This window comes from Nyctereutes procyonoides, unplaced genomic scaffold, assembly GCF_905146905.1.
Source record: "Nyctereutes procyonoides isolate TBG_1078 unplaced genomic scaffold, NYPRO_anot_genome, whole genome shotgun sequence".
NCBI classification, from domain to species: domain Eukaryota; kingdom Metazoa; phylum Chordata; class Mammalia; order Carnivora; family Canidae; genus Nyctereutes; species Nyctereutes procyonoides.
The window spans coordinates 16,076,333-16,102,163 of NW_026575044.1; the positions used below are offsets into that span (position 1 = coordinate 16,076,333).

General features: G+C 41.6%; 1 protein-coding gene across 2 annotated transcripts in view; it reads left to right on the forward strand.

Moving 5' to 3' along the window:
- The window catches only part of GATAD2B (GATA zinc finger domain containing 2B), a 94,802-nt gene that overhangs the window by 51,706 nt on the left and 17,265 nt on the right, over positions 1–25,831 (forward strand). The window lies entirely within an intron of this gene.

Below are 25,831 nucleotides of genomic sequence, written 5' to 3' on the forward strand. Positions count from 1 at the left end.
GTAGCAGTGAAGAAAGTAGACAAAGTCCTCACTCCATAGATAAAAATCAGTGGGAGAACGAAACCCACAGTAAGCAAATGCATACCATATCAAACCAAAGTGAAGGGGTGCCTGGCTGGCTCATTTGGAGGAGCACAAAACTCTTGATCTTGAGGTTGTGAGTTTGAGCTCCATGTTGGGTGTGGCGATTACTTAAAAATAGTAACCAAAGTAGAGTTTAAGAGAAAGGATTAATGTACTTTCATTTTTGGTGTAGATCAATTTAAGTAGTTGGATCTGTGATATTCTCCCTAAGAAGAGCTTAAGACAACTTCTGATTTGGTGTCCTATATGTAATTTTTGCAGCTTTAATTTGGAGAAGTAAGTCTTGGCTCAGCAGGAAATTGATAAACATGAATTCTACTTTTCTTTGGACCCCAGCTTTTTTCTTTACAGGCTTGATCCTTTTGTAGCAGCTTTAGGGGTGTTTGTAGTAATCTGCCAGCATCTCTATAGTTGTGTCAGGCTGTTTCCTCTGATTGGCCAGATATACTATTAGTATAATCACTTTAGGGTGTGATATGTTCTATCCTGTACGGACTGTAGGGGGGGTCATTTTTGGTTTTGTATTAGCTAGATCTCCTCCTAATGAGAAATAGTTAATAGGGCACCTGGGTGGCTCAGTGGTTGAGTGTCTGCCTTTGGCTCACATCGTGATCCCGAGGTCTTGGGATAGAGTTCTGCATCGGGCTCCCCACAGGGAGTCTGCTTCTGCCTCTACCTATGTCTTTGCCTCTCTCTGTGTGTCTCTTGTGAATAAATAAATAAAAATCTTTAAAAGAAGAAGGAAGGAAGGAAGGAAGGAAGGAAGGAAGGAAGGAAGGAAGGAAGGAAGGAAGGAAGGAAGGAAGGAAGGAAGGAGAGAAAGAAAAGAAAAAGAAAGAAAGAGAAAAGAAAGGAAAGAAAAAGAAAGAAAGAAAGAAAGAAAGAAAGAAAGAAAGAAAGAAAGAAAGAAAGAAAGAAAGAAAGTTAATAGAGCTCAGATACTCACATTGACGCATACTCTTCTGAAGCCCTTGTCCACACCCTGGATTTCCACCAATTGCTGGGTTCTAGAGATTGCTACCACTAGGTCTGTGTGGAAGCAGTCTCTAAAATGATCCAGGAAAAAAGTACATTTGGAGATAATTTCACTCTTTGTAGCAGGTAAGATGAAACCAGTTATATAGCCATTTTGTTACCCCTTAGGGCTCTCACCCCCATTTGAGGAATTTGTTTTGTAGTTTGGTTTATATGTGTGTGAGTTCCTTTAGGGAACTGAAATAGAGAGGTTGCATCTGGGAAAGCGCAGAGTTAGTTGCTGGGAATGTTTGGCAACAGGAGGTATTAGGTAGCTTGGAAGGAGCTCACATGTCTGGTTCACATTTGGGTAGGTTGAAGATGTGCAAAACAGGATCATTGCTCTGCAGGACCTGGAAGTGCAGTCTGCTTCCAGTTTGGTGGGAGACAAATGGCCATTCATTGTGCTATACGGTTGCAGGTAGAGGGCATAAGCCCACTAATCTCTGAAACACTGTTGAGATAAAATTTATATGTGTGATTATGTTTGTCCCTTCAAAGTACATGAATTGTCATTGAGAAGCTTTCCTAAGCCTACTCTCTGGAATAGATATCTATCTGGGTTACTACTTACAACATTCTCCCTTCTCTACTGTAACTAATTTAGTACATAGAACTGTGAATACTCCTGAGGGATATTCTGGAAAAAATTTTGTGAGGCCAAAGACTTGTGAGATTTTCCTGTGGTTTGTAGATCACTGCTGTTTGTTTCCCTGTCGCGACTACCTCCCAGCTCTTGTTTCCTCAAAGTGCAAGAATGTGGTTACCCTCACAGGCCATGAATTCAGATGCCTCTGGCTTTTACTAGTCTATTGAGTGTGTGAGTGTGGTAAATATGTTGTACCTATAGAAGATAATAACTGAATAAGTCTTTACTGATAGATAGAACAGTAATTACAGGTGACCACCATGAATGGTACGAAGCTGGCTACATTTGCCTTGCCATCCTTGGTGTGGTGGAAGGGGTGTTGTCCTGGGTACTAGAATTAGATCTAGATTTTGCAAGGGGTGGGTATTTGAGTTTTTTAAAAAGATTTTATCTTTAGGGTACCTGGGTGGCTTTGTCAGTGAAGCATCTGCCTTTGGCTCAGGTCATGATCTCTGGGTCCTTGTATGGAGCCCCACATTGGGCTCCCTACTCAGTGGGGAGTCTGCTTCTCCCTCTACCTCTGCTGCTCCCTCTGTTCATCCTCTCTCTCAAGTTTAAAAAAATACTTTGAAAATTTTTTACTTTTAGGGATCCCTGGGTGGCGCAGCAGTTTGGCGCCTGCCTTTGGCCCAGGGCGTGATCCTGGACACGCGGGATCGAATCCCACGTCGGGCTCCCGGTGCATGGAGCCTGCTTCTCCCTCTGCCTGTGTCTCTGCCTTTCTCTCTCTCTCTCTCTCTCTCTCTCTCTCTCTCTCTCTCTCTCTATCATAAATAAATTTAAAAAAAAATTTTTTTTTACTTTTAAGTAATCTCTATGAACTCAAAACCCCGATATCCAGAGTTAGGTGCTCCACCAACTGGGCCAGCTGGGAGCCCTAAGACCTAGATATTTGTTTTTGTTTTTGTTTAAAATATTTTATTTATTTATTCATGAGAGACAGAGAGAGAAGCAGGCTCCCTCTGGGGAGCCTGATGCGGGACTCAATCCTAGGACCCCTGGATCACAGAGCTGAAGACAGACGATCTACCACTGAGCCACCCAGGTGCCCTAGACCTAGCTTTGCTTTGCTTTGCTTTTTTCTTTTCTTTCTTTTCCTTTTCTTTTCTTTTCTTTTCTTTTTTCTTTCCTTTTCTTTTTTCTTTTTCTTTTCTTTTCAGATTTTTTTTGTTTGTTTGTTTTTTTCTTTTCAGATTTTATTCATTTATTCCTGAGATACACAGAGAGAGGCAGAGACAATAGGCAGAGAGAGAAGCAGGCCCCATGCAGGGAGCCCTATGTGGGACTCTATATCCCGGAACTCTAGGATCATGCCCTGGGTCGAAGGCAGACACTCAACTGCTGAGCCACCCAGGCATCCCTAGCCTAGGTTTTCATTGTGACTTTCCTATTTATTGTGTGATCTTCGGCAGATTTGTTTAGTCTTCCTGAGTCTCAGTTACCTCATTCATAGGATGGTTGGGGATCATACAGACCACACAAGAATGTGCTGAGAATTAAATGAAATACTGTTCTGTGGTTCTTCACTTGGCTGTTGTCCTTTCCCTATTTTGCCTTCCTCTTTGCCCCCAAGCACACCTTGCTACTTTTCTTCCTGCTAAAGTGCACTTTCCCCCAACTGTTTTCAGATTTGTGTGATAAATGTATTACCTGAAATTTTGTTTATCTGAGAAGGGGCTCTTCCAAACATGTGTGTATGAAATGTACCTAGCAGATATTCTTCAGAGCATTGTGAGATATGTTAGCCATTCAAAACTAATCTCTCCTTCCACCCATTGTTATTAGTAGCCTGGGATAAAACATGAAAAAGATTTTTTTTTCTTTTAAGTATTATTTTATTTTATTTTTAAAAATTTTATTTATTCATTCATGAGAGACACAGAGAGGCAGAGACACAGGCAGAGGGAGAAGCAGGCTCCCTGCAGGGATCCCAATGAGGGACTCAATCCCAGGACCCCGGGATCATGACCCGAGACAAAGGCAGACGCTCAATCACTGAGCCATCCAGGCATCCCTTAAGTGTTATTTTAATAATATTCCTACAGAAAGCCTACATTTGTTCTATTTTGCACAGAAAAAAAAAGTTTTATAGATAAATTCTAAAGGAGCTTGAAAAAATGTGTCTAACTCCTATTCCTTTAATTATGTATACCCTAGAAACAGGCTTACTTGCCTGTTTCTTTTGTGAAAGTTTAGGGCAATCATCTCTTTTTTTTTTTTTAAGGTTTTATTTATTTATTTATTAGAGAGAGAGAGAGAGTAGGTGTGGGGGATGGAGGGAGGGGAAGAGCACTGGCCAATCCTCGGATCATACCTGAGCCAAGGCAGACACTTCACCAACTGAGCTCCCAGGATCCCCTGTGGCAGTCGTTCTTAAAGTATAATAGAGTGCCTAATAATCACTGGGAAAATGCAGCAGATCTTTTGCTTAAGAAATTCCAGTTTATTACTTGAAAATGGGCCTGCAAAAATGCATTTTAAATAAATATCAGTAGTAATTCTAGTATAGGTAGTCTAAAACAATACTTAGAGAAACACTGATTTCAGAACACCTTGGTGGCTCAGAGGCTGAGCATCTGCCTTTGGCTCAAGGCATGATCCCAGAGTCCAGGATCAAGTCCCGCACTGGGCTTCCCACATGGAGCCTGCTTCTCCCTCTGCCTATGTCTGCCTCTCTCTCTCTCTCTCTTTCTCATGAATAAATAAACAAAATCTTAAAAAAAAAAAAAAGATAAACACGATGATGAAATCATCATGTAAAAGAAAGAAAAATGACAAAACTAAACATGTATTGGGTGCCCTCCATGGTCACACCCTGGTCTACATTGTCTTCTGTAGACATATTCTCCAAACATTCTGTGGGAAAGGACGAGTGTTTTGTTTTCTAATACAGCAGGAACCAATACAGTGAAATGAATTACTAGAAAAAGAGGATAAAAAAGGTATACAAAAGTCCAAGCCCGGTATTTTACTGTTAGAGTGAACAGTCAAAAAAAAGACTGTCAAATTAAAAGTTTCTAAATACTCTCAATTTATGCTTATCTTATTGCGGAGTGGTAACTAGCAGTTCACTGGCCAGCAGCAATCTGTGGACCACACTTTGAATAGTGTTCAGAAATGAAAATGATTTTGTGTTGAAATTCCCCAGAAGTCTGATTTCTTCATCTATAAAATTGGGAGTTTTACTACTTTTGCTTATCTTTTTTTTTTTTTTACTACTTTACTTATCTTATAGGAATCTTAGGACTATATAAGAAATAACATATGTAAAAATACATTATAACCTGGGGTGCCTGGGTGGCACAATTGGTTGAGCATCCAACTCTTGGTTTTGGCTTGAGTCCTGATCTCAGGGTAGTGAGATTGAACCCCGTATTGGGCTCTGCACTGTGTGTGCAGTCTACTTGGGATCCCTGGGTGGCGCAGCGGTTTGGCGCCTGCCTTTGGCCCAGGGCGCGATCCTGGAGACCCAGGATCGAATCCCACGTCGGGCTCCCGGGGCATGGAGCCTGCTTCTCCCTCTGCCTGTCTCTCTCTCTCTCTCTCTCTCTCTCTCTCTCTCTCTCTCTGTGACTATCATAACTAAATAAAAAAAATTTTTTTTTTAAATTCTCTCTCTCCCCCTCTGCCCTTCCCCCCAACCCCCCCTCCCCTCTTGAGCTCATATGCACCCACACAGTCACACAATCTCTCTCTCAAGTAAATAGGGCACCTGGGTGGTTCAGTCAGTGAAGCATCTGCCTTTGGTTCAGGTCAAGATCTCAGGGTCCTGGGATCCAGCTTCACTAGGGCCCCCTGCTGAGGCATCTGCTTCTCCCTCTCCCTCTGCCCCTCCCCCCGGCTCATGTTCTCTTTCTCTATTAAATAAATAAATCTTTATTAAAAATAGGGCAGGGCAGCCCGGGTAGCTTAGCGGTTTAGCACCGCCTTCAGCCAGGGTGTGATCCTGGAGACACGGGATCAAGACCCACGTCCAGCTCCCTGCATGGAGCCTGCTTCTCCCTCTGCCTGTGTCTATCTCCTCTCTCTCTCTTTCTGTCACTAATAAATAAATAAATAAATCTTTAAAAAAAAATAAAATAAAACAGAGCAGCCTGGGTGGCTCAGCAGTTTAGCGCCACCTTTATGCCCTGGGTGTGATCCTGGAGACCCGGGATTGAGTCCCATGTCGGGCTCCCTCCCTGCATGGAGCCTGCTTCTCCCTCTGCCTGTGTCTCAAAAAGAATTTATATAAATAAATAAATAAATAAATAAAATTACATTGCAAACTTAAAAAATTAATGTAAGTTATATTAATCATCACAAACATTTCCTGAACATATCATTGAGCAGGGAGTTTGTCAACAAATAGGGATATAGAGAGATATGGCAAGGAGCTTTCTATTTGGTCATGTATCTGCCACTTAAGGTTGGCAATATGCATAGCTGATTAAATTCCAGTTTCATAAAAATGTCTTAGACTTGGACAATCTTGCTCTGAACTCCAGTTGCATGCTTACATTTTTAAAATGTAAAACTTGGTGATTTTTTTTGTAATAATTCTGAAATAAGAATTTTTGAAGGCATATAGTTCTCTAATAGATTGGAAGCATTTTGGAGAGAGGCACCTTTTTGAGTTGAAGTTTCTGGTACTTGCGTGTGGGTCCTTTCCTGTTAATCCTCAAGCAGATTACTCCTCCCAACTAGCTTCCAGTCCCAAGCTTGCCGTCCAACTCCACGCCATTTCTCTCCTCTGCCTAGCTTCTCCTCTCAGAGTGTTTGCAAGAGATAGAGATCCTTGAAGCCAGGAATTCATTCAACAAAATAATTTTTGGGTGCCTGTTATGTATAGTTAGGTGCAAGAGATAAAAGGAATGATACATATGGTTCCTGACCTCTGGGATCGTATAATTTTTTAAGGGAAGTGGACAAGTGATTTAGTAATGACACAGGTAGTGATGTGTTCAAAATGTTTTGAGAACACTGAGGGAAAAAAATACTGCCTGGGAGAATGGAGGAAGCTTTCATAGATAGGATGATTATCTAAATTGACCCTCCTTGGGACGCCTGGGTGGCTCAGTGGTTGGGCGTCTGCCTTAGGCTTAGGATGTGATCCTGGAGTTCCGGGATCGAGTCCCATGTCGGGCTCTGCATGGAGCCTGCTTCTCCCTCTGCCTACCTCTCTGCCTTCTCTCTCTGTCTTTCATCAATAAATAAATAAAATCTTTGAAAAAAAAATTGACCCTCCATTCATCTTTCACATAGCCAGTAAAGTGATCTCAATAAAAGAAGAAAAGAAAGAAAGAAAAGAAAAGAAAAGAAAAGAAAGTGTAATCTTACCATGTCAGCCTTAAAATCAAAGACTTCCCATTACCTACAACAACACACATAGGTCCTTATATCATCTGGTCCCAATTTACCTTTACAATCTTAATCTGTCACTCCTTCGTATTTTATGGGCTACATACACTACGTATTCTCTCATGCTTCCAAGCTTAACTGTGTGATATTTAGTAAACCTTCCAATTCTTTTTTTTTTTTAAGATTTTTTATTTATTTATTCATGAGAGACACAGAGAAAGAGAGAGGCGGAGACACAGGCAGAGGGAGAAGCAGGCTCCATGCAGGGAGCCCGATGTGGGACTTGATCCCAGGTCTCCAGGATCACACCCTGGGCTGAAGGTGGTGCTAAACTGCTGAGCCACGTGGGCTGCCTTCTTCCAACTCTTTAAACACTATACAAAGATGTTTCTTTTATGAATAGGGTGACAGTGTGCACATGTTTGCATGGAACAGTACCATTTATACCTGTTGTCCCCTCATAGTGATAAAAGCATCCCTTTTCCCTTTGATAGTGTCTCAGTGTGGAGGGTCAATTTAGGTGCCTTAGATACCGAAACCACAAGATCGTTTAAAATATTTGCAGATAGATAGATAGATAGATAGATAGATAGATAGATAGATAGATAAAGTATTTGCTGTAGATGAGAGAAAAGATGATACTGTAAAGAATGGCAGGAAAGTTGGAAAGAATGGAGAGGCTCCAGAAATATTTAAATCTTTGGTAATATTTAGACTTGTGGGGGAAAGTCACTGTGCTTCCAGGACAGCTGCTCCTAGCTTTCCTCCTACCTATCAGACCACTCCCCATCTTACTTGCTAGGTGTTCTCCTCAGTTCATAAATGCTGGACTCTTCTGTTTGCTCTCACTGTTTCAAAGTGATTTTGTTTTACCCCCATGACTTTACACTCTGTATATTTAGGGTTCTTGAACTTGTATCTTCACCCTAAACATTTTCTCTTAGCTCTAGCTTGTGTCTCAGGATTTCAGGGTTATTATGTCAGAGCTACACTTTTCATTTTTCACTCCAAATATACTGATATTCACCATTTTCATGGAAGGCATCGTCATTCTCTCATTTGTAGAGATAAAAGACCTGGAGTTATCCTTGGCTATTCTTTTTCTCATATTTCACATCCAGAATATCAGTATTTCTCTTGTTCCTTCTTTCATGATGTAAATCCTGATTCAAGGCCATACCTGATTCGGTCCCTAGATTACCTCTCCTGCCTCATTTCCTACCACTCTCTCAGATAATGGCATTTCATCTACACCTTTAAAAAAACAAAAAAAACAAAAAAAAAAAAAACTGTTTCTTGCATATGTTAAGTAAGTACCTGTCTCAAGCAGCATTCTTGCTGTTTCCTGTACTTGTTACATTCTCTTTCAGATACATGCCAACCTCACTTCCTCACTTCCTCACTTCCTCACTTCCTCACTTCAGGACTTTGCTCAAATGTTCATTCTTTCCTTAGATGGGACTTTCCTGACTGTGCTGTAAAGGCATCTCTCCCCTCCCCACCTCCCCCCAGTCTAGCGCTCCCTAATCTGTTTTCATGCTTAACCCTTTTAAAGTACTTATCCCTATTTTACATACGTATGTTTTATTTACTGTTTTCTCTTTCCCATTAGAATGTTAAGCCCAGGAGGATAGAGACTTTGTTCAACATTGCATCTTCAGTGACTAGAATACGTTAATAATAAGTAGTAGGCATTTCCTAAATACTGAATTTCATAGAATCTAAGGAGTTTCCATGCTGTCCAGGAGTGCCCAATACCTCCAACTGTTCACCAACCTGGAAACTCCTGCACCCCACATTTTTAGATTTTATGGAGGCTTCTTCACATAGGCATGATGGATCATTAACTCCATTTCTAGCCCCTCTCCCCTGTCTGGAGAGTGGGGGGGGGGGTGAAAGTTTCAAGCTTCTAATCAGGGCTTGGTCTTACCAGTGACCAGCCCCGACCTGGGAGCCATCCAAGTGCCCACCCAGATTCCGCCTCATTAGAACAAAAGATGCTCCTAGTGTTCTTATCACATAGGAAATTATAAGAGTTTTAGCAGCTCTGTGCCAAGAACCGGGGGCAGAGACTGACATATATATTTTCTGTTATCTCACACAAGCCCAACAGTAACCATATCCATAGTTCAGGAGGGCCACCTGCACTTCACCTTAATATTGCTGCTCAGTTGAGTGTCACTGTGTGTATTCTTCTGCCACATTACTTTTCTATAATTCTATATGGTAGACTTAAAGGCTTTTTCTTTTTTAGGCCTCTTTTTGAAAAAGGAGTCTCTTCTGCCCCACCCCTTCAGTTAAAACAATCTTAAAAACTTTTCAATTTCTTTTTTTTTTTTTTTCAAAAAAATTTTTTTAATTTTTTTATTTATTTATTTATGATAGTCACAGAGAGAGAGAGAGAGGCGCAGAGACATAGGCAGAGGGAGAAGCAGGCTCCATGCACCGGGAGCCCGATGTGGGATTCGATCCCCGGTCTCCAGGATCACGCCCTGGGCCAAAGGCAGGCGCCAAACCGCTGCGCCACCCAGGGATCCCAACTTTTCAATTTCTAAGAAAATTCAAGATGTTTAAATACACACACACACACACACACACATACAACAATGAACACTTATGTAACTATCATCAGTTAACAGTACACATTTTGTCACATTTGCTTCATTGGTATGTTGCATATGTGTAGTTTTTCTGAACCATTTCAAAGTAAGTTTTAGACTTCTAAATACTTAGATTTGCTGTGTTAGGCAGAATAATGCCCCTTTCCCCAAGATAGCCACTTTCTAATTACTAGAACCTGTGATTATGTTCCAGTTTCCTGGCAAAGGGCAATTAAGAGTAGGTTGCTAATCAGCTGATCTTAAAATAGGGATATTAGTCTGGATTATTGAGGTAGGCCCAGTGTGATCCCAAGGGAACCTTAGCATGGAAAAAGAAGAGAGTCAGAAAGATGACAACTTGAGGAGGCCCAATATTGATGGCTTTGAAGATGGAGAAATGACCATGAGCCAGGGGAAGCAGGCAGTATCTAGTTGGAAAAAGGCAAGATAGTGGATTTTCCTTTAGAGATTCCAGAAGGAATGTAGACCACCTACCTACCGATGCCCTAAATTTAGCCCAGCAATACTCATTTCAAATTTCTGACTTCTAGATTCTAGGATAATAAATTTGTACTATTGAAACCACTAATTTTGTAGTGATTTCTTACAACAGCCATAGAAAACTTACATAGTTGCTTCTCTAAAAAATAAAAAATAAAAACAATTTCCTGTTCAACTGCAATACCTTTTTTCATATCAACTTTTGAAGAGACCAGTCTCCATTTGCAACATCTTCCACATTTTAGGTTTGTCAAATTGTTTCCATATGGTATCATTTAGCTTGCTTTCTGATTCTCTGGATTTCCTGTAAACTAGACTTCTTGTGAAGGTTGCATGTTTTTGGCAAAAATAGTTCATTGGAGATACTGTGTGCTTCATACTGTACCATATCAGGCAAATAATATCTAATAGTCTCACTATTTGCACTGCCAAGTTTGATCCCTGTGTTGAGGGTGACAGCAAGATCTCTCCATTGTGAAAGTATGTTTTTCCCTTTACACATAGAAGTCTGTGGAATTACTTTGTTTATTGAAGCTGGGAGGCTTATCTGCTCTGAAAAGATACTAAAGTAGTTATTATAAATATAAAATTTACACTTTCAGATCATCATTTTTTGACTCAAGTATGGCAGATCATATAACCTTAAAATCCTTTTTTTGTTTTGGTTTGTTTTGGTTTTTGTTGTTTTTAGATTTTATTTATTTATTCATGAGAGACACAGAGAGGCAGAGACACACACAGGCAGAGGGAGAAGCAGGCTCCCTGCAGGGAGCCCCAGTGGAACCTGGTCCCAAGGATCACGCCCTGGGCCAAAAGTGGCGCTAAACCGCTGAGCCACCAGAGCTGCCCTTAAAATCCTTTGTAATTCCATTACAAAACAACTAGTAATGCTAGATAAAATATAACAAACTTTTTTTTTTTAAACTTCCTTTCAAATGCATAACTGAGGGATGCCTAGGTAGTTCAAGGGTTTAGCAGTTGAGCATCTGCCTTTGGCTCAGGGCATGATCCCAGTTCAGGGATCAAGACCCACATCAGGATCCCTGTAAGGAGAAAAAAAAAAAAAGGATCCCTGTAAGGAGCCTGCTTCTCCCTCTGCTTGTGTCTCTGCCTCTCTCTGTATCTCATAAATAAATAAATAAAATCTTTTTTTAAAAAAAAGTTCTTGGGCAGCCTGGATGGCTCAGTGGTTTAGCGCTGCCTTAGGCCCAGGGTGTGATCCTGGAGACCAGGGATCAAGTCCCACATTGGGCTCCCTGCGTGGAGCCTGCTTCTCCCTCTGCCTATGTCTCTGCCTCTATCTCTCTCTGTGTGTGTCTCTCATGAATAAATAAATAAAATATTTTAATTTTTTTTTTTATGATAGTCACACAGAGAGAGAGAGAGAGAGAGAGGCAGAGACACAGGCAGAGGGAGAAGCAGGCTCCATGCACCGGGAGCCCGACGTGGGATTCGATCCCGGGTCTCCAGGATCGCGCCCTGGGCCAAAGGCAGGTGCTAAACCGCTGCGCCACCCAGGGATCCCAAATAAAATATTTTAAAAAATAAATAAAAATTTATAAAGTTCTTACCACAAGAAAAAACTGTATGGGGACCAATAGTATGACTTACTGTGGTCATTATTTTGCAATATGTACAAATGTCAAATCATTATGTATATTTGAGACTAATATGCTACATGTCAATTATACCTCAAATGAAGGAAAAAAAAAAGCAAGCATAAATGGTCCTGAATGTAGGATGAGAACCCAGATACATGAAGTCCTAAAGCCCAAGTGAAGAAAGCACTTAAGGAAAGAATATGGAGAGTGCCTGGGTGTCTTCAGTTGGCTAATAAGCATCCAGCTCTTGGTTTTGGCTCAGGTCATGATCTCAGGGTTGTGCAATTGAGCTATGTGTCAGGCTCCATGCTGGACATGGAATCTGCTTGAGATTCTCCCTCTTCCTCCCCCCCCCCACCCAATTTAGGTGTGTGCTCTCTCTCTCTCTGTCTCTAAAAAAAAATACAAAAAATGAGGAAGAATTACTGATTTGGCTGAAAGCTCAAGTAAAATGAGGATTGATTTTTTTTTTTTTTTTTTTTTTTTTTTTTAGTTTAGGAGAAAATTCGATTTGGCAGCATCAAGTTATTAATTAGTGACTTGGAAAAGACAGTTTCTTCATTGATGGGAACAAAATCTGAACTGAGCAGTTTCAAGAGAAAGTGGAGACCATAAAGAATACTTTTGAGGGATTTTGCTATAGACTATACAGGGAAATGGGGCAGTAAATGGAATAGGTAAGAGGTCATGAGAAAGTTTTTATACCAACTAGGTATGAAGATAGAATGATTCTCAACACTGGCTGAATAATGGAAACTACTAGGGCATTCATTAAAGTGCAGACACTTTTTTTTTTAAGATTTTATTTATTCATGAGAGACACACACACACACACACACAGAGGCAGAGACACAGGCAGAGGAAGAAGCAGGCTCCATGCTGGGAGCCTGATGTGGGACTCGATCCCGGGTCTCCAGGATCAGGCCCTGGGCTGAAGGCGGCGCTAAACCGCTGAGCCACCAGGGCTGCCCCAAAATGCAGACACTTGAATCCCCTGGCAGACCAATTAAATCAGAATCTTGGGACGCCTGGATGGCTCAGCGGTTGAGTGTCTGCCTTCGGCTCGGGTCCTGATCCCGTGATCTGGGATTGAGTCCCACATCAGGCTCCTTCCAGGGAGCCTGTTTTTCCCTCTGCCTGTGTGTCTCTGGCTCTGTGTATGTCTCATGAATAAATAAATAAAATATTTATAAATAAATAAATAATCAGAATCTTTAGGAATGAGTGGTACTCCTGGTATCAGTTTGCTTTTTTGGTGTTGGGTTGTTTGGGGTTTTTTGTTTTTTGTTTTTGTTTTTTTTAACAGTTTCTCAGATGATTCTAATGTGTACCAAAGTTGATGTGTTTTGCAGTAGATCAGTGAAATTAAGAACTTAGAAGATCTGTTTGTTAAACAGCATATTCAGTATAGCTAAAGAGGGAATGAGGAGCAACAGGAAGAAATTACACAGAATACAACGTAGAGATAGAAAGAAATGGAAAATACGAGAAAAAGATTGAGACCTGGAGAACAGAGTAAGATGGCCCAAGATATATCTCATAGAGGTTCTAGGATTGAGAAGAATGAGATGGTAATAATGTTCTTCCAGATTGCTGAAGATACCAATCTTCTACTTTAGGAAAAAAACAGCTAATCCTGAAAGGAACAATAAAACTAAACATAACACATTAGTGATACTGAATCTTGTAAAACATCAAAGACAATTCATGAAAGCAGTCAAGGCGGAAAAAACATTACCACAAAGGAATGAAAATTAGACTTCAAACATCACAACAAGAAAATGCCAGCAAAGTAATATTTTCAAAGTATAGAGAAAAGATAAGTGAATTAGAACTCTATGCTCATTCTAGAGTGAGAATGAAGTAAACATTTTCAAGAAGACTTGAATGTGTTTAGCAGCTTAGTTATTTCTACTAACAGAACTAATAAACTGTATGTATCAGGAGAAAAGAATTTGAATCCACGAAGATTGGCAGGACAAAAAAAAATTTGTGGATAAATCTAAGGTAGCTTTCACTGTATATAACACACTAATTAATAATGACTAATTTGAGGGGTTCCTGAGTGGCTCAGTTGGTTAAGCTTCCCACTCTTGATTTCAGCTCAGATCTGACCTCAGGGCCATGAGATCAATCCCTGTGTCAGGCTCCCTGCTCAGCACAGAGTATGCTTGAGGTGTTCTCCCTCTTTCTCTGCCCTTACCCCCACATATGCTTGCACTGTCTCTCACTCCCACTCTCCCTTCCTCCCTCAAATAAATAAAATCTTTTTTTTTAAGATTTTATTTATTTATTCATAAGACACACAGAGAGAGGCAGAGACACAGGCAGAGGAATAAGGCTCCATGCAGGGAGCCCGATGCAGGACCCAATCCCGGGACTCCGGGATCATGCGCTGAGCCACCCAGGCATCCCTAATCTTTTTTATGACTAATTTGATAGAAGCTAAAAAACAAAATGGGATTGAAATAAAATAGGAAAGTGAATAAAGAAAATTTATCAGTCCAGTCAAAAGAAGGCATAAAAGACCAAAAAAGCACAGAATAATCAAGGTAGTAGCATGAAGATGGTAGAAATAAAACAAAATATATGAGTAATCATAATAAATATAAATGGACTAAACTAACCATCTAAAGGAACATTATCAGGTTGAATGGAAAGACAAATTCAGGTAAATACTGTTAAAAAGGGTCACAGAAGTTTTTTGTTTTTGTTTTAATTGGGATGCCTAGGTGGCTCAGTGATTGAGCATCTGCCGTCAGCTTGGGGCCTGATCCCGGGGTCCCGGGATTGAGTCCCACATTGGGATATAGGTAAATATAAAAGATAAGTAAATATAAATTGTAAAGGAGAACACTGGTAGATGAAATTTCAAATGACTAAAAAGATCTTTATTTCACCTTAGTGTTTTTTTTTCCTTAAGAATTTTATTTATTCATGAGAGACAGAGAGAGGCAGAGACATAGCCAGAGTGAGAAGCAGACTCCCTGTGGGGTAGTCCAATGTAGGACTCCATCCCAGGACCCTGGGATCACAACCTGAGCCAAAAGCAGACACTCAACCACTGAGCCACCCAGGCGTCCCAGTGTAAAAAATTTTGCCTGTAAAATGTTTTCCATTCTCTTGGGTATATACCTAGCAATGGAGTTGGTGGATGGTCATATAGTACCTCTGTGTTTAAGTTTGTGAGGAACTACCAAGCTCTTTTCCAAGGTGATTGCACTATTTTACATTGCCACCAGCAGCATGTGAAGATTCCAGTTTCTCTACGGGTTCAACACTTACTGTGTTTTTTGTGACAGGTATCTCTCTGCAGCTCTCACCTCTGTAGTACTCTGTCCTTTCACTGTACGTCCTTTCCATCTCTTCAGCTCACAAGTTTGCCTAGCTCTGCCTCAGTTCCCCCTGCCCATACCATGTCCTAGAAACTCTCTCAAGACAATAAATGAGGGCAGTTGATGAGCTCACCTTCTTTCCTCTTCCTTTGGGAACACTGCCTTTGTTGCCTGATGTCCAGTGTCTTAAAAACCTCATTTCTTGTATTTTGCCTAAAGGGGTTGTTACTTCACAACACATAGAGATCCCTGGGTGGCGCAGCGGTTTAGCGCCTGCCTTTGGCCCAGGATGCGATCCTGGAGACCCGGGATCGAATCCCACGTCGGGTTCCCGGTGCATGGAGCCTGCTTCTCCCTCTCCCTCTGCCTATGTCTCTGCCTCTCTCTCTCTCTCTCTCTCTCTCTCTCTCTCTCTCTCTCTGTGTGTGTGACTATCATAAATAAATAAAATTTTAAAAAGGGGGGGTTTTACTTCAGATGAGAGGGTAAGTCTGACCCATGTTAACACCATCTTGGCCAGAAGTGGACTTTGCAGCGTTAAACAACGAACTGATGCCTAATGTTGAACTGGAGAATGAATTACTAAATTACATATTTTTGCAGTGGACTTCTTTTTCTTTTTTTAAGATTTTATTTATTTATTCATGAGAAATACAGAGAGAGGCAGAGACAAAGGCAGAAGGAGGAGAAGCAGGCTCCATGCAGGAGCCTGATGGGGGACTCGATCCGAGAACTCCAAGATCACATCCTGAGCCGAAGGCGGATGCTCAACCACTGAGCCGAGCCACCCAGGCGTCTCTAGATTTTAAATATTTTAAAAAATGTTGAACATTGAAAGGCAAATGAAAAAGGGTATGTACAAGAACTACTTTTAAAATTAATTTATGGGGATCCCTTGGGATCCCTGGAGACCCGGGATCGAATCCCACGTTGGGCTCCCGGTGCGTGGAGCCTGCTTCTCGCTCCGCCTGTGTCTCTGCCTCTCTCTCTCTCTCTCTCTCTCTCTCTCTCTCTCTGTGTGTGTGTGTGTGTGGCTATCATAAGTAAATAAAATAATAATAATAATAATAATAATTTATGGGGATCCCTGGGCGGCTCAGTGGTTTAGTGCCTGCCTTCAGCCCGGGACGTGATCCTGGAATTCCCGTGATCGATTTCCACATTGGGCTCCCTGCATGGAGCCTGCTTCTCCCTCTGCCTGTGTTGTGTCTCTGCCCCTCTCTCTCTCTCTCTCTCTCTCTCTCTCTCTCTCTCGAATAAATAAATAAAATATTTTAAAAAATAATAAATTTTTAAAAACTAATTTATAAAAATACACAAACTATATTATTTAAATATAGATATATGCAGTAATCTAAAAATATGCATGGAAATGATAAATCCATCATAATAATGCCTTTCTCTGGTGAGAGAAGGAGATAGGTAGGGAATGGTTTGAGGATGCAGTTAATGCAAGGTGCTTTAGCTGTATCTGTACTGTTTAATTTCACTAAATGTAAGTTACGAAGCCACATATATGACAAATGACCGGGGTCTAAATATATGAATAACTGTCTAAACAGTAAAAAAACAGTCCAGTTAGAAAATGGCCAGAAGACATGAACAGAAGATTTTCACAAAAGAGGTTTTACAGATGGCAAATAAGCACACAGAAAGATATTCAGGATCATTAGCCATTAGGGAAATGCAAATGAAAACTATAGTGAAGAATCACTACACACCTCAGAATGGCCTAAATAAAAAATAATGACACCACCAGATGCCAGTGAGGTTATGAAGAAACTGGACTTCTCAAACATTGCTTATGTGCATATATGACAGTACAACTACACTGGGAAACAGATTGGTGGTTTCTTATAAAACTAAACATTAAAAAAAAAGAAAAAACAAAAAAAAACCTAAACATTAATTTGCTGTATTACTCAGCAGTTACTCTTTTAAGCATTTATCACAGAGAAATGAAAACTTATGTTTCTGCAGGAATTTGTATATGAATGTTCATAACAGTTTTATTTGTTATGGCAAAAAATAAAATCAAAATTAGAATCATCTCAGTTGTCCTTCAGCAGTTGAAAAAATAGGGTACACTCATACCATGGTCTACTACTGGCAATAAAATGGAACAGACTATTGGTGCATGCAACAACTTGGATGAATCTCAAGGGAATTATATTAAAAGCCATTTTTTAAAAAGCTAACCCTTGGGCACTTGGGTGGCTCAGTGGTTGAGCATCTGCCTTTGGCTCAGGGCACGTGTGTGTGTCTGTGTGTCTGTGTGTGTGTCTCATGAATAAATAAATAAAATCTTTAAAAAAACAAAAGTATCAGAATTCATGAGAAGTATATTTTGTATATTTATATGAATATATATCTTACACATCTGTATTATATATAATATATATACACATACATGTATATACATATATATACATATATACGTGTGTGTGTAGGATGTAGAGCTTACTTAAAAAACAAAAAAACTCACACCCAACATGGGGCTCAAACTCATTGCCCAAAGATCAAGAGTTGCATGCTTCTCCAACTGAGCCAGCCAGGCTCCCCAAAACAACTTACTTTTTATGTGTTAAATAACTAATCTTCAACAAAGGAAAGAATATCCAATGGAGAAAGACAGTCTCAGCAAATGGTGTTGGGAAAGTTGGACAGCCACGTGCAGAAGAATGAAACTGGACCATTTCCTCATACCATACACAAAAATTAACTCAAAGTGACTGAAAGACTAAATGTGAGACAGGAATCCATCAAACTCTTGGAGGAGAACATAGGCAGCAAAATTCTGACCTCGGCCATAGCAACTTCTTGCTAGACACATCTCCAAAGGCAAGAGAAACAAAGGCAAAATGACCTATTGGGACTTCATCAAGATAAAAACCTCCTGCACAGGAAGGAAACAAAACTGAAAGCCAGGCACACCTGGGTGGCTCAGTGGTTAAGCATCTGCCTTTGGCTCAGGGCATGATCCCGGGGTCCTGTAATTGAGTCCTGCATTGGGCTCCCCTCAAGGAGCCTGCTTATCCCACTGCCGGTGTCTCTGCCTCTCTTCCCATGTGTCTCATGAATGGATAAATAAAATCTTTAAAAAAATAAAAGGCAACTACAGAATGGGAGGAGATACTTGTAAATGTCTTTTAGATAAAGGGCCAATATTCTCCATCTATAAAGAACTAACCAAATTCAACACCCCCAAACCAAATAATTCAGTCAAGAAATGGGCAGAAGAAATGAACAGACATTTCTCCAGAGACGACATACAAATGGCCAACAGACACATGAAAAGATGTTCAACATCTCTGATCATTAGGGAAATACAAATCAAAATCATGATGAGGGTGCCTAGGTGGCTCAGTTGGTGAAACATCTGCCTTCAGCTCAGGTCATGATCTCAGGGTCCTGGGATGGAGCCCCACATCAGGCTCCCTGCTCAGTGGAGAGTCTGCTTCTCTCCCTCCCCCCTGCTCATGTTCTCTCTCTCACCCTCTCTCAAATAAAAGTAAAACCACAATGAGATACCACCTCACACCAGTCAGAATGGCTAAAATGAACAAGTCCGGAAACAACAGATGTCAGCAAGGATGTGGGGAAAGGGGAACCTCTTACACTGCTGGTGGGAATGCAAGCTGGTGCAGCTGCTCTGGAAAACAGTATGGAGGTTCCTCAAAAAGTCAAAAATAGAGCTACCCTAGGACCCAGCAACTGAACTTCTAGGTACTTATCCATAGGATACTAAAATGCTGATTCAGCCCTCTGAATCACCTACACCCCAGTGTTTATAACAGCAATGTCCACAGTAACCAAACTGTGGAAAGAGCCCAGATGTCCGTTGAAGGATGAATGGATCAAGAAGATGTGGTATAGGGAACCCTGGGTGGCGCAGCGGTTTAGCGCCTGCCTTTGGCCCAGGGCGTGATCCTGGAGACCCAGGATCAAATCCCACGTCGGGCTCCCGGTGCATGGAGCCTGCTTCTCCCTCTGCCTGCGTCTCTGCCTCTCTCTCTCTCTCTGTGTGTGTGTGTGACTATCATAAATAAATTTAAAAAAATTAAAAAAAAAAAGATGTATATATGCAACAATATTACTCAGCCATCAGAAAGAATAAAATCTTGCCCTTGGCAAGGACATGATTGGAACTAGAGGGAAGTCAATCAGAGAAAGACAAATGCTACATGATTTCAATCATATGTAGAATTTAAGAAAACATGAACATAGGGAAATGGAAGGAAAAATGAAGTAAGATAAAAACAGAGAGGGTGGCAAAGCTGTAAGTGTCTCAACTATAGAGAACAACTTTGAGGGTACTGGAGGGGAGGTGGGGGGGAGAGGGGGAATGGGCTAGATGGCTGGTGGGTATTAAGGAGAGTACTTACTGTGATGAGCACTCCGTGTAGTGTATAAGTGATGAATCCCTGAATTCTAGTCCTGAAACCAATACTACACTACATGTTAACTAACTTGAATTTAATTTTTTTAAAAAGAAATACCGTTTAGCTTTCATATAATAAGCTTAAATTTCATTGTTTTTGAATTCTTTTCTTTCTCTTCTTCTTCTCCTCCCCTCCCCTCCCTCCCCTCCCCTCCCCTCCCCTCTCCTCTCCTCTCCTCTCCTCTTCTCTTCTCTTTCTTCTTTTTTGAGTAGGCCTCACACCCAGCATGGGGCTCAAACTTACAACCCTGGGCAGCCCGGGTGGCTCAGCGGTTTAGCGCCGCCTTCAGCCCAGGGTGTGATCCTGGAGACCCAGGATCAAGTCCTGCATCGGGCTCCCTGCATGGGAGCCTGCTTCTCCCTCTGCCTGTGTCTCTGCCTCTCTCTCTTTCTGTGTGTATCTCATGAGTAAATAAATAAAATCTTAAAAAAAAAAAAAACTTACAACCCCAATATCAATAGTCCCATGCTCTGCTAAGCCCCCAAGTGCCCCCAAAATTTTGATTTTCTAATTTAACAATTAAAATTTTTCTATTAGTCCTCTGATGTGATTAAGTGGGAAAGCACATGTAAAGGGCCTTGTACATTGCATGGTGAAAAACAGGCATTCAATAGATGTTAATTTAAAAAAAATAGATGTTAATTTAGTTTGCTCATCCTCTCCATCCCTCCATCTTCTCTCTCAGGATCCTCTTAAGTCTTTGCTGCAGATCTAGATTTTGGTTTGGGGGTCTCCTAGGGGATTCAGGCGGTGAAGCGTCTGCCCTTGGCTCAAGTCATGATCCCAGGGCCCTGGGTTGGAGCCCCATGTTGGGCTCCCTGCTCAACAGGGAATCTGCTTCTCCCTCCACCTTTGCCTTTGCATGCGTGCTTGCACGCACACTCTCTCTCTCAAATACATAAATAAAATCTTTAGATTTTGTTTTGGAGTTAACGGTGAAACAAAAACTTGACAAGCATGGGTGTAGAGCTATGTTACCATCTGGCTATCCTTGTTTTTTACAACAGTCAACAGGAGATTTAAAGCTGGGCATTTTTCTGCTGTAATTGTTGGACATAATTAACTGCTCTCTTTGTGGAACTCCCCTTTAGTTTGTTGGTATGTCCTGTTTTCCTAGTTTTCCCCCAGCTCGCTGGCCATTTTTTAGTTTCCTCTGACCAGCCAACCCTTAAATGTAGGTATTGCCCAAGGTTCTATGTGTGACCCTCTTTTCTTGTGACTGTATATTTTTTCTGGACAGTTTCACTTACTGCACATACATTACTTCCATTACCTCCTCTACTTGTTCAAATATTTATCTCCAGCTCTGGCCTGAGCAATGGCTCTTTAGTTTGTTTGCCATGGTATCCACCTGTTTATTAAATATGCCCACCTTGATTTCATATTGGCACTTCTGACAGCTTTCCATTAAGATATTTTCAGTTTAGGTAACAGAAAACCTAGCTCATACTGGATTAAACATTAAGGGAATTTTTGGCCCATGTAACTGGAATCCAGAAACTAGCTTCAGGGCAGTTTGGTGTGTGGCACAGCTATATGATTTGCTCCCATCCCAGTGTTCTGTGCAGTGTCTACTTTATCTGCAGGCTGCCTGCCTTCCTTCCCTCATGGACACAAGATGGCTGCCAGCAGCAGCATGCCAGGACTGCATATTTTCATATTCACATTCAGAGGAAGAGAACATAGAACTGGATAGGACCTGGTAACGGAGATTTAAAAGTCAGGAAGGTCAGGGATAATCTCCCAGGTTTCTAGCTTTTTTGCCTGTGGTTGAATTCTGTTCTCTTCATTGAAATATAAGGAAGAAAAGCAGACTATAAGAAGGCAAGAGAGATGGGTTCATGTGAACACCCAAGTACTTTGTTTAGTAACATGCACATCTGTCCCCTATCAAAATGAAATTGTAAAAAGACAGTAACCTAATCTTTTTTAGCCTTTATTCCTAACAGCTAACCCTGAAGGCAGTACATAGTATACTTGGTACTTGTGGAGGATGGATGGATATGCACATTCATGAATACCCAACACTGCTTCCTAAAATCACCCAGCTGTCAGCAACCCTGCATAATCCTAAGATTATCCAGCTCTGATAAATCAATCTGTATAACAGATTTTTTTTTAAGGTTTTATTTATTTATTCATCAGAGACAGAGAGGCAGAGACATAGGCAGAGGGAGAAGCAGGTTCCCTGCAGGGAGCCCGATGTGGGACCCGATCCTGGAATTCCAGCATCCTGCTCTGGGCCCAAGGCAGGCGCTCAACTGCTGAGCCACCCAGGTGTCCCAATAACACATTTTTGAAGTGAACTAGACCTCCATAGGAATCCCAGATTCACTGTCAAAGGCTTTATAGTCTTGGGGATACTTGATTTAACATTTTCCCAACTGTAAAGTAGGGATAATACCACTTAGTAACTTGTTGAGGAGATTTAAATGAGAACATGTGGTAAGTGCCCAGTAGAGTGTTTGGCTTTTAAGTAGGTACTTAAGAAAGATTAGCTGTTATCATTAGCAGCCCATAGGAAGCAAGGCTTGGTTAGGCGTTGAAAAGCAAAATATAACATTTATTTTACAGAATTTCTTAAAATTTTATTTTAAGCAGGCTCCTTAGTGAATGTGGGGCTTGAGCTTATGACCCTGAGGTTAATTAAGCAACACATGCTCTACTGACTGAACCAGCCAGGCGCCCCTATTTTAAGATTTTATTTATTTATTCATAAGACAGAGAGAGAGGCAGAGACACAGGCAGAGGGAGAAGCAGGCTCCAGGCAGGGAGCCCGATGTGGGACTCGATCCCGGATCTCCAGGATCACACCCCAGGCTGCAGGCGGCGCCAAACCGCTGCGCCACCGGGGCTGCCCCCCCCCCCATGGGATTCTTAGTTGTCCTCTCAATATGAGATGTTGATCAAGTTCCCTGGAACACGGTTAACATGGAGGGATCCCTGGGTGGCGCAGCGGTTTGGCGCCTGCCTTTGGCCCAGGATGCGATCCTGGAGACCCGGGATCGAATCCCACGTCGGGCTCCCGGTGCATGGAGCCTGCTTCTCCCTCTGCCTATGTCTCTGCCTCTCTCTCTCTCTCTCTCTCTCTCTCTCTCTCTCTCTCTCTATCATAAAAAAAAAAAAAAAAAAAACATGGAGATGGAGGTTAACTTTTGATCTGTAGCATTCAGCTTTCCAATTTCCACTTTGAGGGTAATTTTTGGAGGTAAACCACTTCAGAAATTACATCAAAATACCAGATTTTTAGGGGGACCTGTAGCTAAAGACTGTATATTCTAGAATATGTCCCCTATCTGAAACTATTAAAATAGAACTAAGAGGATATGGAGAAGTTGGAACCTCATGTGCTGCTGGCGTGGACCAAAAATGGTACAGCCTTGGGGCACCTGGGTGGCTCAGTCAGTGAAGCTTCTGCCTTCAGCTCCTGTCATGATCTCAGGGTCCTGGGATCAAGCTCTGCATCAGGCTCCCTGCTCTGTAGGGAGCCTACTTTTCCCTCTCACTCTGTCCCTTCCCAAGCTCATGAGCGTGCTTTCTTGCTCTCTCTCTCTCTCATAAATAATCTTTAAAAATTTTTAAAAAGATGGTACAGCCCATCTGGAAAGAAGCCCAGTGCTGCATCCAGATGTTGAGCAAAGAGTTACCATGCAGCAGTTCCCTCCTAAGTCTATACCCGAGAGAACTAAAAACATGTTCACACAAAAACTTGTACACAAAACTGCGTAGCAGCATTGTTCATAATAGCAAAAAGTGGTGGTGGGGGGATGTCCATTAATTGATAAATGGACAAACAAAATATATCTATACAAATGAAATAACGTTTGGAAATAAAAAGATACAAAGTACTAACACAGGCTACAAACATGAACAAACCTTAAAAACATGATGCTCAGTGAAAGAAGCCAGTCACAAAAAAACCACATATTGTATGATTCCATCTATGTGAAAAGTCCAGGGGCACCTGGGTGGTTCAGTCAGTTAAGCATCCAACTCTTGATTTGGGCTCAGGTCATGATCTCTCCTGGTCATGAGATCAAGCCTCCTGGTAAGGCTCTGCACTGGGCATGGAGCCTGCTTAAGAGTCTCTCTCTGCACCTCCTCCCTTGTACACTTCCTGGCTCTACCCCCACTCCCCATAAAAGGGGAAACTTTGTGGATTTAAAGACAAAGTAAATTAGTTGAGGACAGAGATGGGGATAGAAGGACTGCTATAATAGGTATGGGTTTTTTAGGGAGTAGATGATAAAAATGTTCTAATATTGATCGTGGTGATGGTTACACAGCTTTGGGAATATACTAAAAACCTATGAGGGGGGAATCCCTGGGTGGCTCAGTGGTTTGGTGCCTGCCTTCGGCCCAGGGCGTAATCCTGGAGTGCCAGATCGAGTCCCACGACGGGCTACTTGCATGGAGCCTGCTTCTCTCTCTGCCTGTGTCTCTGCTCCCCGCCCCCTATCTCTCATGAATAAATGAATAAAATCTTTAAAAAATAGAAAAAATAACCTATGAGATATGCACTTTATTTATTTTTTACATTTATTTACTTGAGAGTGTACACACGTAAGACGCGGGAGGGGCAAAGAGAGAGGAAGAGAAGAGAACCCTCAAGCAGACTTCTCACTGAGCTTGGAGCCTAATGCAGGGCTTAGTACTTGAGATCAAGTACCTAACTAAGATGAGAACAGGACCTGAGCCAAAAATCAGAAGTTGGCCACTTGACCAATTGAGCCACCCAGCACCCTAAAATGTGTACTGTGAATAGGTAGATTGTGCGATCTGTGAATTACATCTCAATAAAGTTGATCTTTTAAAAAGAGAATTAAGGGGGCGCCTGGGTGGCTCAGTGGTTGAGTATCTGCCTTTGGCTCAGGTCATGATCCTGGGGTCCTAGGATCAAATCCTGCATTGGGCTCCCTGCAAGGAGCCTGCTTCTCCCTCTACCTATGTCTTTGCCTCTCTCTCTCTCTCTCTCTCTCTGTCTCTCATGAATGAATAAATAAAATCTTCAAAACATAAAAACAATTAAGAAATATTACCCAGGGGCGCCTGGGTGGCTCAGTCAATAAGCATCTGCCTTCAGCTCAGGTCATGACCTCAGAGTCCTGTGATTGAGTCCCGCATCAGGCTCCCTGCTCAGCGGAGCACCTGCTTCTCCTTCTGCCACACCTCCACTCATATTCATTCATTCTCTCTCTCTCTCTCTCTCTCTCTCTCTCTCTCTCAAATAAGTAAAAAATAATAAAATATTTATTTTTAAAAGGAAAAAGGGCATCTGGGTGGCTCAGTCAGTTAAGCATATCTGCTTCAGCTCAGGGTTACGATCCCGTAGTCCCAGGATTGAGCCTCACATCAAGCTCCCCACTGAGCGGGAAGTCTGCTTCTCCCTCTGACCCCCCCCCTTCTTATGCTCAGACTCTCACTGCTGTCTCTCACTCACCCCCCCCCAACTCTCTCTAAAATAAAATCTTTTTAAAAAGAAAAACAAAAAAAGGCGCCTGGGTGGCTCCATGGTTGAGTGTCCATCTTTGGCTCAGGGCGTGATCCTGGGGTCCTGGAATTGAGTCTCGCATCAGGCTCCCTGCGGGGTGCCTGCTTCTCCCTCTGCCTGTGTGTCTGCCTCTCTTTCTCTGTGTCTCTCATGATAAGTAAATAAAATCTTGGAAGGAAGGAAGGGAGGGAGGGAGGGAGAGAGGGAGGAAGGAGGGAAGGAAGGAAGGAAGGAAGGAAGGAAGGAAGGAAGGAAGGAAGGAGAAAAAGAAAAAAGAAAAGAAAAAAAGACATTACCCAAAATTTTAGAGATCTGGCTTTTGACTTTTTTCCTGATAGCCAAAATGTCTGTTTCTTTTTGTTGTTGTTGTTGTTGTTGTTGTTGTTGTTTTTGCCATACCCAAGAAGGGATCAAATAGCTCTTATATTACTCCTTGCTACAAGAAGGAAGATGCCGCAAGCACAAACGTAATTTTCTTTGCAAGAGCACCAATTAACATTGGTAGTATTCTCTGTCCTGCTGTTTGAGTCTGTGAATTATTGGGCATGATCTCTTATTTTAGGTATAGAAGTCCATAATCCTAGGGTATAGAAATTAAATTTTGTTGGTCATCTTCTAAGTACCCACTTTTACAGATAAAGTTGAAATTTAGGGAGATAAAGTAACTTATTAAATATTTGACCTTATAAAAGTAATTAGCAGTTTGAACCTATGTTTCTATGGCTCAAAAAATTTTCTTTCCAGTGCCTTATTGTTATTTCCTACCAGGAAAAC